Source organism: Camelus dromedarius, chromosome 5 (assembly GCF_036321535.1).
Source record: "Camelus dromedarius isolate mCamDro1 chromosome 5, mCamDro1.pat, whole genome shotgun sequence".
NCBI classification, from domain to species: Eukaryota; Metazoa; Chordata; class Mammalia; order Artiodactyla; family Camelidae; genus Camelus; species Camelus dromedarius.
The window spans coordinates 39,704,740-39,718,503 of record NC_087440.1 but is presented as its reverse complement, the minus strand read 5'-3'; the positions used below and the strand labels follow the sequence as shown (position 1 = coordinate 39,718,503).

The 13,764-nt window shown below is 37.6% G+C and overlaps 1 long non-coding RNA gene across 1 annotated transcript in view; it reads left to right on the top strand.

Annotated features, from left to right (window-relative positions):
* Positions 1-13,764, top strand: part of LOC116153516 (uncharacterized) — a 374,055-nt gene that overhangs the window by 342,312 nt on the left and 17,979 nt on the right. The window contains exons 9-11 of the long non-coding RNA XR_010380933.1: positions 9,597-9,671; positions 11,235-11,338; positions 13,035-13,205. This is a non-coding gene — a long non-coding RNA (uncharacterized LOC116153516). The remainder of the gene's footprint in view (positions 1-9,596; positions 9,672-11,234; positions 11,339-13,034; positions 13,206-13,764) is intronic.

Genomic DNA, 13,764 nt, shown 5'->3' with positions numbered 1-13,764 from the left:
GAAACATCAAATTAGAAATTGTGGCCCTATGGAAGGAGAAGAGGATGGGAGAAGCAGATGACAAGGACAGAGGAATCTCCCTGATCCCTTCACCAGCGCCTGGGGACAGATGGTTTCTTTCATGTGACACTGGAAGCCAGCATCCAGACTAAGCCGGGTGCTGATAGCCCTTCCTCCCTGGAAAGTCCCTGAACCTCCTACAGTACAAAATAACCACAATATTTCTGGCAGATTCAAAAGAGAATGCTTCATTGGCTTGTAATTGACCAAGAATGTCACGTTCTATCCAAGACTAAAGAATTTCTTTCAACAAAGAGTCCAAACATGAAAGGGGGCATTTTATTGTTGCTGATCTACTCACTCCTTATCTTTTGGCCCAATTACAAACATAAGTTTAACCACAAGCACCACAATTTATTAATTCAGGAACTGAATTAATACACCTATTGTACAAATTACCTATTTGTTAGGTACTGTTTTAGTTCAATAATCAAAAAACATTTATTTAATAAACATTTTTATACGGCTTAGTGTTTGTCAAGTGTTTTCCCCAGTGGTTACTTGAGTAACTAAATTCTACTACTAATTTGGTCCTCATAACAACCCCAGATCAGAGGCTGGCTTTTCACCTGTACACACCTTGAAACTGAAACATCTGCTTTGTTATCTGGTTAGATTTTGATCCATGCCATAGACCTCTGATCTATATAGTAAATTCAACTGGGCCCTAATAGCTCATGAGGCCCTAAAGGTAATATTTCACTTTTGCAGTTTTTTTTTTCACAAGGCCTAAATTTGGTTTGCTAGTTTGTTGTAGGCCTTTATTTTATTTATTTATCATTTTTTAATGCAGATTCCCAAATCTGCTATTGGGGGGGGGGTTATTAGATTTGTTTGTTTGTTTGTTTATTTATTTATTTATAGAGGCGGTACTGGGGATTGAACTCAGGACCTCGTACATGCTACGCGTGTGCTCCACCACTTGAGCTGTACCCTCTCCCCTTCTCCTGGCCTTTATTTTAAAGCTCTGATGCACAGCTGAACCTTGTGCTGAATGACCACACACTATTTCTGTAGTGATGTCTTGGTTGTGAAGCTGTACCGAGGAAATACTACAACAGACTAGATTTCAGCCAGAGAAATTCAGGAAGCTGAAATGGAGTTGTGAAAGTTTCACTTTATTTCTTTTTTTAAAAATAGCATTATTGAAATATAATTTACATGCCACATAATTCACCCATTTAAAGTGTACAATGTAATGGATTTTAGTATGTTCAGAGTTGTGTAACTGCAATTAATTTTAGAACATTTCATAATCCCCGAAAGAAACCCTGTTCCCACTAGCAATCACTCTTATGTCCCCTCCCACAGACTCCCAGCTCTAGGCAACCATTAATCCACTTTCTGTTTCTGTGAATTTGCCTATTCAGAACACGTCATGTAAATGGAATCATGCAGTATGTACTCTCTTGTGATTGCCTTCTTTCACTTGGCATCGTGTTTTCAGAATTCATCTACATTGTAGCAAATGTCAATATTTCATTCTTTTTGTTGCTGAACAATATTCTGTTGTATGAATACTATATTTTTGTTCCTCAGTTGATGGGTATTGGGATTATTTCCACTTTTTAGCTATAAGAATAATACTGCTATGAATGTTCATGGACAAATTTTTATGTGGACATAAGTTTTCATTTCTTTTGGGTCTGTACCTATAAGTGGAAATGTTGGGTCATTTGAAAACTCCATGTTCAACATTTGAGAAACTGCCAAACTGTTTTTCAGAATGACTGCATCATTTTACATTCCCATCAGCTGTGTGTGAGGGTTCCAGTTTCTCCATATCCTCACCAACATTTCTTACTGTGTCTTTTTATAATTACAGTCGTCTTAGTGGGTATGAAGTGGTATCTTATTGTGGCATTCATTTGCTTTTATAATTCTCTTTTTTTCTTTTATTTTTTAAAACTACCTAAATCTCCTAAATTATGTTTTCTGAATCATTGTGATAAGAGCAGTGTCAGTGTGAAGGAAGTCATATGGTGACATAACTGCATTGTGAAAGTGTGGAAATAACAGATGAGCAATGAGCTCCATGTGTAAAAGTAGATTTTTTTTTCCTTTTCATATTCTTTTTCATTTTCCTTACAGGTTACTACAAGATATTTAATATGCATCCCTGTGCTATACAGTATGAACTTGTTGTTTATTTTATATATAGTAGTTAGTATCTACAAATCTCAAACTCTCAATTTATCCCTTTTCATTCCTTTCCCCTCTGGTAACCGTAAGTTTGTTTTCTATGTCTGTGAGTCTGTTTCTGTTTTGTAAACAAGTTCATTTGTGTCATTTAAAAAAAAATCCACATATAAGTGATATCATATGGTGTTTTTCTTTCTCTTTCTGGCTTAAGTAAGTATTTGCAATTCTGGTTTGAGTTCAAGATGTCCATTAAGGATTCTAATATCATAGACGATGCTGTAACCTTGAGTATTGCATTAGATAATTTACAACAGATGACTTCATCTACCTACTGAATATGATCTGAGAACTTGAGAAACATTCTCTAAATCTCATCTGTCAAGTTTACATTGGTCTAAATCAATGTTATTTCTCCTATGTTGGAACAGACTATCAGAAGGGATGGAGTTGCCCAATATTATATGGGTATGAGTGGTGGGGGCTTATCTCTTGATCTTTAATGTTAATTTAGAAAGTAATGAGTTCTCAGAATCTGAAGGGATCTTGGAAGTCATATATCTATCGCTCAGTATAAGAATTCCCACAGTAACACACGTGACTGAATACTTCCAATGACATGGAAATTCTTTATAAAGCTGCACATTCTGTTGTTGGCAGTTCTGATATGTATTTCTTTTTTATACTGAGCCACCTTCTGCCTCCATGTCCCTTTTGCTACCACTACTTGTTCTATCCTCTAAAACCACAAAGAATACATAATAGGTGCTCAATAAACATTTGTCAAATGATTGAGATTATTATCTGAATTATTTATATTAAGTGTTCATGTGTTGCTTTTATAATTTAAAATAGAAATGAAAAGATAAAAAAATAAAAACTAATCTCTCTGTATATGAATATATACACATCCTACTCTTTCCATTCTGGACTTTTATTTCCTCTTTCTCTTTCTTCTATTTATATATTTATTGGTTATAATATGATTATAGAAGTAATATGTTTATTATAGAAAATTCATAAACATTAAAGAAGAAAAATTTTATTTCTGAGCAAATTTGTTTCATATTCTCACTTTGTCATGTCATTTGTTCTTTGAATGTGAGATTTTTAATGGTTGTATAGTATTCCACAGTTTTATTTGAAGTATAATTGATTTACAATGTTGTGTTAGTTTCTGGTGTACAGCATACTTATTCAGTTATAGATTGATATATATATTCTTCTTCATTATAGGTTATTACAAAATATTGACTGTAGTTCCCTGTGCTATACAGTAGGACCTTGTTGTTGATCTGTTTTATGTATAGTAGTTACTATCTGCAAATCTCAAACTTCCAATTTATCCCTACCCCCTAAACAGACTGATAGACATAGAAGACAACTAATGGTTGACACTACATTTAAATATTTTCTTTTCAATAACCATTAGGAGCTTTCCAATATTAAAGAGAGTAATGTCCTTTCAGTCTTTTCTCCAAATGAACTACACCTGTTACCTTAAAACCTACTCATGTGCCCTTTTGCCTCTGACTTGTTTTGCTGTTGGGTACACCCTAGTTTGCCAATCTCACTCTTCAAATGAAATTCCCAGAACTGAGCTCCTGATCCAAACAGAGGAGGGTGAATGTGGAGTTCAGGTGAACCGTTACATTTTTTTGAACATTGCCCTTTCATTCATGCAGAGCAAAATGGCAATCATTTTTCTTATTGCGGTCTTTTATTTGGCTTGTAGGAGCACTGATCTGTCTGGCCTTACTTAGTTTAACTTTTGTTCTTTATTTCCAATGTCTCTGGCTTCTCCTTTGCTGCCTCTCCATTTAGATTCTGCAGTATCTTCATTTGGACTCCACTGTGGATGACTTGTCCCCACGTGGTGGCCAGCCCCTTCCCCTGGTCTGGCAGGTCCTCTTTAACACCAATGATTTGCATCACCTTAAAAATACTCTGGATATAAGTCTAAGTGATTAAATGCCAACAGCTTTTCTTCCTTGAAAGGACTTGACTTCCCAATGGATGAAAGTAAGTAAGCTAAATGATATATGAGGTTCTAGAACTCATTTGTCTTCCTCCCATTTTGCAACTCAGGAGCTAATGTTGGAGATTAAATAATGGACTTCGTTGACTTCAGTGCACCTGCTGCTGAATGTGTAAATTCATCCTTTCTCGTATAGCCAGAGAGGACTCACTAAGCAGCTTCCAAAGGAAAAGTGGTGACATGAATAATTCTGCCTAGAAATAAGGTCAACCTTGTTCTCCTGAGATCTGCACTGGGAGCAAGGAGCAAAGTGCTACATAAACCTTGTACCTCAAAGAAGCTCTGTCCTCCTCCCTTCCACCAGTGCCTGCACACCCAAGGAATGAAAGGCAGGACGAGAGATTTTTAAAAATCTGGGTTTTGTAGAAAGAAGGAGCATAATATATCAAGTAAAAGATGATTTCCAGGTAAAACCATTCTTGCAAAAACTAGGAATTATATAAATGCATAAAATTTGGATATACAAACAAAAGTGTTAACAGTGATTTTTTTTTAAATTAATGATTAGATGATTAGATTAGACTTTTTTTTTTTTTTTGCTTTTTTCATCTAGATTTTAAAAATTTTTCTATGGCAAACATCTGTTACATTGCAATATAAAAATTTAATTTGTGGGTTATATTTCTTATACTTTTATTCAGTTGAAAGGCACAGATTTATTTCTACCTTGTGATGAATTATTTGGGTGAAAATAAATTATTTGGGTGAAAAGTACATTTGGGTGGGAAATTGGAGAAATTACTTCAAAGTTTGTTCTAGCCCCTAAGGCTTTCTGAAGTTACCATCAAATTCAGTCAGCAAAATAAGATGGCAAACCATGACATAGCACAAATTATATTTTTTAGGACTTAAAATTGTTAGTAACAGAAGCCACTCAAACTAGTAGAAGTGAAAAAGCAGCATTTATTATAAGGCTACAGACAGGCCTGATAGTCAGCTGGTTGCACTTGCACAGAGATGCTGGTTGTTTCTTTGCAAAATACTTCTGTTCCTCTTGCTCCAAACCCCCCAAGTGCCTTCTTACTCAGCCACCCCAGCTCACCCCCTGGCGATTTCTCAGGGTTTTATGCTCTATAACAAAAGGGGTAATGCCTGGAGTGGCACAGACTTACATAACTGTCTACCAGCCATCTGGCCCTGTCCTGAGTTTTATTTTCCTGTGCCATTGTTAAACATTTGGAAAGTCACCCCTAGGAAAACGGGTGCCTCATGGTACCCAAGGGCAAAGATTTAGCTGGGCCTCAGGAAGGCACTAGACCCAGGCTCTCGAAAGCTGTCAGGCCTCTCTCACCACTGATCGGCTCTGTGCCTCTCCTCCAACCTTTCTTATGGCCTTCAAGTTCATGTGGGACAGCTCTCAGAATGTTCATTTGATGGGTCTGGCCTCTTGAAGAGAGACTGCTCTTTCTCTCTCCCTCCCTTCTTTCCTTCCAAGTTCAAATGTCCAGTGAAGGAACTGAATGGCCAGGCTTCAGTCATGTCCCCACGCCTGAGCCAAATGTCTCTGGCCCTAAGTAGGGAGGGGATCAGAATGCCCAGTCATGGCTTTTCCCATTATAACCCAATGAATGAAGGGGTCAGTACTTCCAGGTAAAATGTGGGAATTTTCCAGAAATCAAGGAGTTTGGGTGTAAAACACATGGTCCCTGACACATCGTTGTTTCTTAGCTTTCCCTTAATTTGGGGGCTTCTCTATCCAACAATCTCATGTCTCCACAGAAGACTCTAATTAGCCATATACCAAAGCTGATAATTTTATGTATATAAAACTCAGAAATTTTCAACTCTTATTTTATACACATTTTAAACAAACTTGCTTACTAGTTTCTATGTCCACAGTGCATTAGAAGTGGAAATTAAGAAGGGGCAGTGAGAAAATAAGCAGGCTTGCCAGGATGGTGTATGAATATGTGACCGTGTCCATGTCCGTGTGTGTCCGTGTGTGTGTGTGTATACATACACCTACTCAGAAATAATGATCCAGGAATGCAAAAGGAAAAACTGTATCTGGGGCCATTTTCCCATACAAATTTATACATTTAAATAACCCAAAAAGTCATCACTGCAAAAAAGTTAGTATATAATTATTGACATTCATTTTAATAGCTAGAATCCTTGATTTTAAAAGGCTCAGTTACGTTCAATAGATCCTATTTAAGAAGACAGAGAAAATTGGATGCTTTGTTGAAAAGAGTAGTCCTAACTGTAGGAATTGGGGTCCTTGATATCTAAAGATGCAGGCTTCAGTTAGCTGGAAAATTATTATTAAGCAATGCTGGATAAGTACAGAATGCTGGGTATTTGATGTCATCGATTAAGTAGCCAAAAAGCTAGCTACATTTTGCTCTTGAATATTTGGGCAGTGGGTTATTTTGGACATGTCTTTACCAATTCCTCTTCCATAAAACAGGACTTAATCATTGCCATCCAATGGTCAGGGTAGAAGAGCTTATTATATGGGAAAATCCTTTGAGATCTTTGAAGAAGTCAAATGTTATTAAGTAGAAGTTACATAAAAATCTATTTGGGTTTTTGCAACAACCATTGGGTTGGTAACACGTTTACTTCTGATGAAAGAAACATGAGGGTAAATGAATCATTCTGCTTTGGGTCTTTATGCATCCATTTTAAAGCATTATTTACTTAGATCAGACCTTTATTAGTCACTTGCCATATGGTTTCTATTAGTTATTTCAATTTTTTACTAGTTTGCAACTCTAGATTGTGTATCTTTTATGAGTTGGACTGATGTCTTTATTTCATAAGCTAGAGCTGTTCAAATCATGTTTTCTCCTGCTCTGATTATAAAATAATAGTGCATCACAAAATTCATCCTGCAGAGAAAATAGTCACTTATAACCCCATTCCCTTCTCAACTATGGTTATTTATTTATTTATTTATTTATTTATTTATTTATTTATAGAGGAGGTGCTGAGGATTGAACCCTGCACCTTGTGCATGCTAACCATGCACTCTTAACACTGAGCTACACCCTCCCCGCAAATTCTATTGTTTCTTCTCCTAAAAAGCGTAGAAGTCTCCTTGGTTCTACTTGTGCTGTCACTGCCCCTGGACCAGATCCTCATTATAGTCTTTTACCTGTTTCACTGCTCAGGCCTTCCCCCTAGTCTCCCTGCCACCAGAAGTGATCTATCTCAAAACACCCCAGAGTGCAATTTATGAGCAGAAGGTTTATATCCTTTCCTGCATCACGTGCCATTGGGAAGGAGATGCACACGTAGTAAAATGCCAAAGGCATACATTGGATAGAGCTGTACAAAACACTTTCACATTCTTACCAGAGTTAATCAGCTCCTTACCCATGTGAGTGAAGTCCTGTTCTCCTTGTTAGTGAAGTTAAATGGCTTAGACTCAGGTTTTGAAATAAGACTTCATGACTTCCTCAAATCGCTTTCCTGCAGTGTTACCTTCTTACACTGCTCACTGTCATTTCAAATTCCGCACGTTCAAAAACAGTTCCTCCTTCTCCCTCCTGGTTCTGTCATGGGGCCCCCTCCCCTCTCATTCACCCACCTTCACATTCACCCTCGACTTCCTCCATCCTCATCCCACATCTAGCCAGACACCAAGACTGCTTGAATTTTCTTTCAAAATAACTCCAGTCTCTGTTCCCACGGCCCCCATCCTGGCCAGAGTGTCCTTTTTCACCCGACTGCCAAGCCAGTTTAGATGCCTTGTTTCTAGTCTGACTTCATCCTATATATCACTGCCAGAAATAGAGTCTGAAAACATTATTTTTAATGTCACTTCCTAGGTCAAAATCCTTTAGTGGCTCCATATTTTCTATTATATTAACCACAAGCTTCTCAAGGTAGCTCTAAAGTCCCAACATAAATGGGCCCCTTTCTATCAAATTTATGTAATTCCCACGATTTTCCAGCCTCTTGTTGCAGACAGGCTGACCGCCTCATGGACTGCACTGGTTATTTTCATGCGTTTGCCCCTGTCAACGCCACACTGGGAAAGTCTGCCCTTCTCCCTTCTGTCTTTCCAAAACTTGTTCTCCTTGGACACCTGGCTTAATTCACCTCATACCTAATGCCTTCACTCATAATCAGTGGGTCATGATCCTCTAACTTACGGAGCAATATGAGGACTTAGCAACCAAAACCTTGTGTGTGTGTTTTCTAATCTTGTCTTCTCCAGCCAAACTGCAACCAACTTGAGAGAAAGGGCTAACTTTTTGGTTTTCTTCTTCCATAAGTAAATAATGCAGTCTTTTTTCTTTTTCTTTTTCTTTTTCTTTTTCTTTTTCTTTTTTTCTTTTTCTTTTTCTTTTCTTTCTTTCTTTCTTTCTTTTTTTTTTTTTTTTGAGTGATTCCTTTAATTATCCCCAAAATGGAGACATAGCTCCAGTTTGGGAATAATTTTTTGGTTCAATTACTTTCAGTTATTTCAAACCATTAAGATATTGAAGACTGCTTGACAATTCAAGGATTTCTATTGATTGATGGATACCTGAAAATCCCAATTGAACCGTCTCCAGTTTCTGAAGAGGGACATAGTATGAAGAATATAAACTACATACAACCATCATGATAGTTCACAGACCCTTCAGTGAGGGCTTCTTTGTGTCCAGTGTGGCAGGAGGCTATAAAGTTGGAGACAATGGAAGACATCGATAGAGGGCCTCACCCACCTCTCAATCTCAGGGAATTTAGCAAGTTTAGGAAGGGTGGTGTGCAGAGCATAGTCTAATGACCAAATCAAGATAACAGGCATAAAACAAAGGCATATGAGAACAGTGTAAAAGTATAATCTTTTGATCAAGACAATGAGTGGATAATTTATAAGCCAAGTTGCTTTCCTGAAGATAGTTTCACAACACTGTTTTACAAACAGTAATGGCATACCCAAACCAACATGAAAGTAGCAAATCTGTACCCAGAGTTCCTGAGTGTATGAGCATGCACTCTGAGAGGATGTATCCTGCAGGGATTTCACTCTACAAATGCACATGCAAACACACCGTCACTTAACTAATTTTGAAACTCAGTTTTACAGTCTGGTCAAATAAGGGTGTTTCAGGTCTTTATAGTGAGAAGAGACAGCTTTCTTATCCATATGGTGATTCTCAAGACACTGCTATCTGTCCCTCCCCACAACACACACACACACACACACACACACACCAAAATGTCAAAGTCATTAGTTGTTTGTACCCTAAATGTGGAACAAGGAATTCCCCAGATAATTTTTAAATTCTGGGGCAATTACTACCTATAGTTTCGAGAGCCGGAAGGATGAATCAGTCTGCCAACAACTCTTAGGGATAGAATTACTTCTGCTTCAAAGTATGTGCTGGATTAACTTCTAACGTAGTTAATTACTTTTCAGATCATGTTGTGGAATCACCTGCCCTAAAGAGAAAACCACAGCCATCCAGACCTAAGGAGGTGGAGGAGAAGGAAGGTCATGATTTCTTTTATTTCTTACACTCTGTCTAATGGGATTGGCTTAAAAGCAGAAGGATCAAAAAGCATGTTTTTGTTTTAGCCAAAACAATATTAAATACAAGGGTTTTTCCCTTTAACTAGACTAGTTGTTTAAGTGAGTCACCTGAGGGTGGTTCAATCATTATCAAGATTTGGGATTAATAGGCACACATACTGCTGTATGTAAACTAAATAAACAACAAGGACTGCCTCTACAGCACAGGGAACTCTACTGACTATCTTGTAATAACCTATAATGGAAAGGAATCTGAAAAAGAACAGACATAAATATGTAGATGTATAACTGAATCACTTTGTTGTACACCTGAAACGTAAATCAACTATACTTCAGTTAAAAAAAAATGAGGATGTAACATAATTGAAGCTGCTTATCAAAGACTCAATAGCTAAATGTTTGGGTTGAACTACCTTCACATCCATTAGCACCTTAACAATGGAATAAATTTTCCTGGTAGAAAGTAGGCAAATACTGAGTCCCAACATTCATTTCACTTCAGAAGTACCTAGTAGGGGATGAAGGAAAGACTAGTGTAAATGAAAAGACCGGGAACAGGGATGGGACCTAGGGCATGTGTATTGCCATTTCCCCCTTTTGAGTCCCAAGATGATCACCACCTATCAATCGTGGCATTCTTACACCCACCTGGATCTGGTTCAGAAACCTCAACACAGTGCTTTGGGAGGCCACTACCAGTCAAATGAGACTGGTTCTGGAGATGAAATGCATTTGCAACGTCTGATTTAGAAGGAATATAAACTCAGAAAAAATAATCTGGAAATACACATTCATTCTCAGAGTTTATCAATGTCTGTGAAACCTAGGGGAAAGACCCCATTTGGTTTTTCCCACCTAGTTGGCTCGTTGACACCACTGATGGCTCCAGTCTCAGGATACCTTATCAAAATATTAAAGGTGAAGCCAAAGTCACCCTGTCCCCATTTTTATGGATCAGGAAACTGCATCAGACTTGCACCATGTCAAGCTCAGAACCAGGCTTCCTGCTCCTGTATTTATCCTCCATCTCATGCCGCCCAGCCACTGACAACGTGCTGGGCTTACCACATATCTAACCAGAACTCTGTTGTCTTGATTACATCACCCATGTGTTTGCATTTAGATTTGTATGGATTATTAGATGAAGTAGTACTGTGTGAAAATGATTCACTGGTAAACTAGCAATTTGGTTAGTTTGTAAAATTCTAATCACAGCTTACTTCAGAGGTTAACTTAACAATCAAAAAATACATGACCTAATTGCTGATTTTTGAACATAGTCAATGTAGCATCTGCTTCTAAGGATAAATGCAAATCTAATATGGGTAGAAAGAAGTTGAACCAGATTTCATGATGAATAATACCAGTTTTTATAGATTGAAAATATCAAAGCTGATTAAGTGATCTATGACAGTTTCCTAGCACTTCAGCATTTCCTGTGCTTATTTAAATTCCTAGCTAAAAAGGAAGACTCGCTAGTGTTTTTTAAGAATTCAGAAAGGTAATATGTAAGTTTCTTTCCAGGACCTACAGAGGAGGCAGAGCACAGACCTCCTTTCCTCAGCTTCCCTTCACTAAGGAAATGGTCCTGGCTTCACCATTGGCTTCTTCCCTTTTTACCAGGTCATGTACGTTGACTTTTCCTCTTTATGTGAAAAGCAAAAATTATAAAACCAACCCTCTGTCACATACATAGGAGATCTATTACTTTAAACCAGTGGTTCTCAACCTTGGTTGCACACTAAAAATCAACTGCTTTTAACACTCCCAACCCAGATTAACTGAATCAGAATCTCTGGAGCTGGAACTCAGGCATTGCCAGTTTCTGAAACTTCCCTGTGTTTCTGATGTGCACTCATGTTTACCAACCACTGCTTTGAACCAAAAGGATGAAATGTTACTACAGGAACATCACAGATCAAATGAAGGCAAGGACCCAGCTGCAGTTGAAAGATCATCAGAGCCACCCCCAACATTGTTTTTACTGTTCCGGCTGCACATCACTGTAAATTTAGCATCCTCCTCCAGAAAGTAAGCAAGAAAGGAAATCAGAAGTGGTCCCAGGCTTGGGTAACAGATAGACAGAATCAAATGTTCTGGAGCCAGCGAGTATTAGCCAGCAAGGTGCAGTTGTGCAATTGTCAACATTTCTTCTGGGCTTTGTTTAGGGGTGTCATACTACTAGTTTGAAATTGGCCGTGGTGGGAGAATTTACACCATGGAAATTGGCAAGCCCTACTCATTGGGGCTTGTTTTCCCCTAGAGAGCCAGTGGTTAAATTTACCAGCACAAAACTAACTGGATCTCTAGTCCCTGACCCTGGTCAAACCTGAGAGATTGAAACTTAAAATCACGCTTGGTTCATTAGCAAATCTGAGCTTATGATACTATTGCTTCTCTAACTGTTGGCACATAAAGAGTGGCAGTGAAGTCAAACAGCAAGAAAAGCTAGGGGTTTGCTGCTGTCACTTTGATCCTCGTAGCTTCACAGGTAAGTAGGAGAGGATAAAAATAATTGAATATTGGCTGATAACATTCCTTTTCCTATCACTGTTGCCTAGACACCTGTCTGTTACTCCTTTGGGTAGAGAACCAAGGTAAAGGTGGAAATGTTATTATCGTAGTCAAGTTGTAGTATAAACTGCTGTAATAGAGGGACTTCAAAGCTCAGTGGCTTACACAAGAAAGAACTTGACCATGGAAATTTCCAGAGATAGATGGTCCAAGGCTGTTTTCATTTCTGACTGCTCCCAGCTCCTGTCAGCACATCTGCATACCAACCAGTCAGAAGGGGAGGGGTGGGGGGGCACATACCTTTTCCATTAAGGACACAACTAGGAATGACTGACATCCCTTCCGCTCATACCCTATTGGCCAGAACTTAGTCTTTTTTTAAATTTATTTATTTATTTATTTATTTATTTATTTATTTATTTATTTATTTATTTATTTATTTATTTATTATGTTTTATCTATCTATCTATTTAATTGAAGTACAGCACAATGTCCCAGTCATGCATATACATACATATATTCTTTTTCATTAAAGGTCATTACAAGACATTGAACATAGTTCCCTGTGCTATACAGAAGAAACTTTCTTTAAAATCTATTTTTATATATAGTGGCTAACATTTGTAAATCTCAAACTCCCAAATTTATCCCTTCCCACCCCCTCTCCCCAGTAACCGTAAGGTTGTTTACTATGTCTGTGAGTCTGTTTCTGTTTTGTAGATGAGTTCATAGTGTCCTTTTTTTTTAGATTCCACATATGAGTGATATCATATGGTATTTTTCTTTCTCTTTCTGGCTTACTTCACTTAGAATGATGATCTTGAAGTCCAACCATCTTGCCACAAATGACAGAACTTAGTCTTAATTGCTGCACGTAACTGTTACAGAGGCTGGGAAATGTAGTCGTAACTAAGCTGTATGCCCAGCTAAACCTCACAAAATTTACTCCTGAAGGAAGAAGACAGGGGCGAATTTGGATGGGTAAGTAGAAGACTTTGCTACCCCATACTGTTCATTTAAATGCTGTGTGTTGTCAGGGCTGGAGGTGGAGGCTTAACAGGGCAGTCCTTTTTTTTTTTTCATGTATGTCATGTATTTTTTTTTTAATTGAAGTATAGTCAGTTTATAATATTGTGTCAATTTCTGGTGTACAGCATAATGTTTCAGTCATACATATACATACATATATTCATTTTCATATTCTTTTTCATTATGGGTTACTACAAGATATTGAATATAGTTCCCTGTGCTAGGGCAATACTTTTTATTGACTACAATTTCTTCTCAGTTTTCAAGTCCTCATTGTCCCAGGGGCTTCTGATCTTAGTAGAAAATATCATCTCTGAAATTTCACTGGAAGTAACTTTTAGAGTTTAAATCATTGTACACGTGTGAAAATATTGTGTGTTATAACATAAAATTTGGTCATAGACTTTCCAATATTGTATTTTACCTGAAATATTTTTGACCTAAATTATCTTTCAAAGACCATTGTATTAGGACTTATGAAAACATAGGATGTCTTTATAATAATAAAATA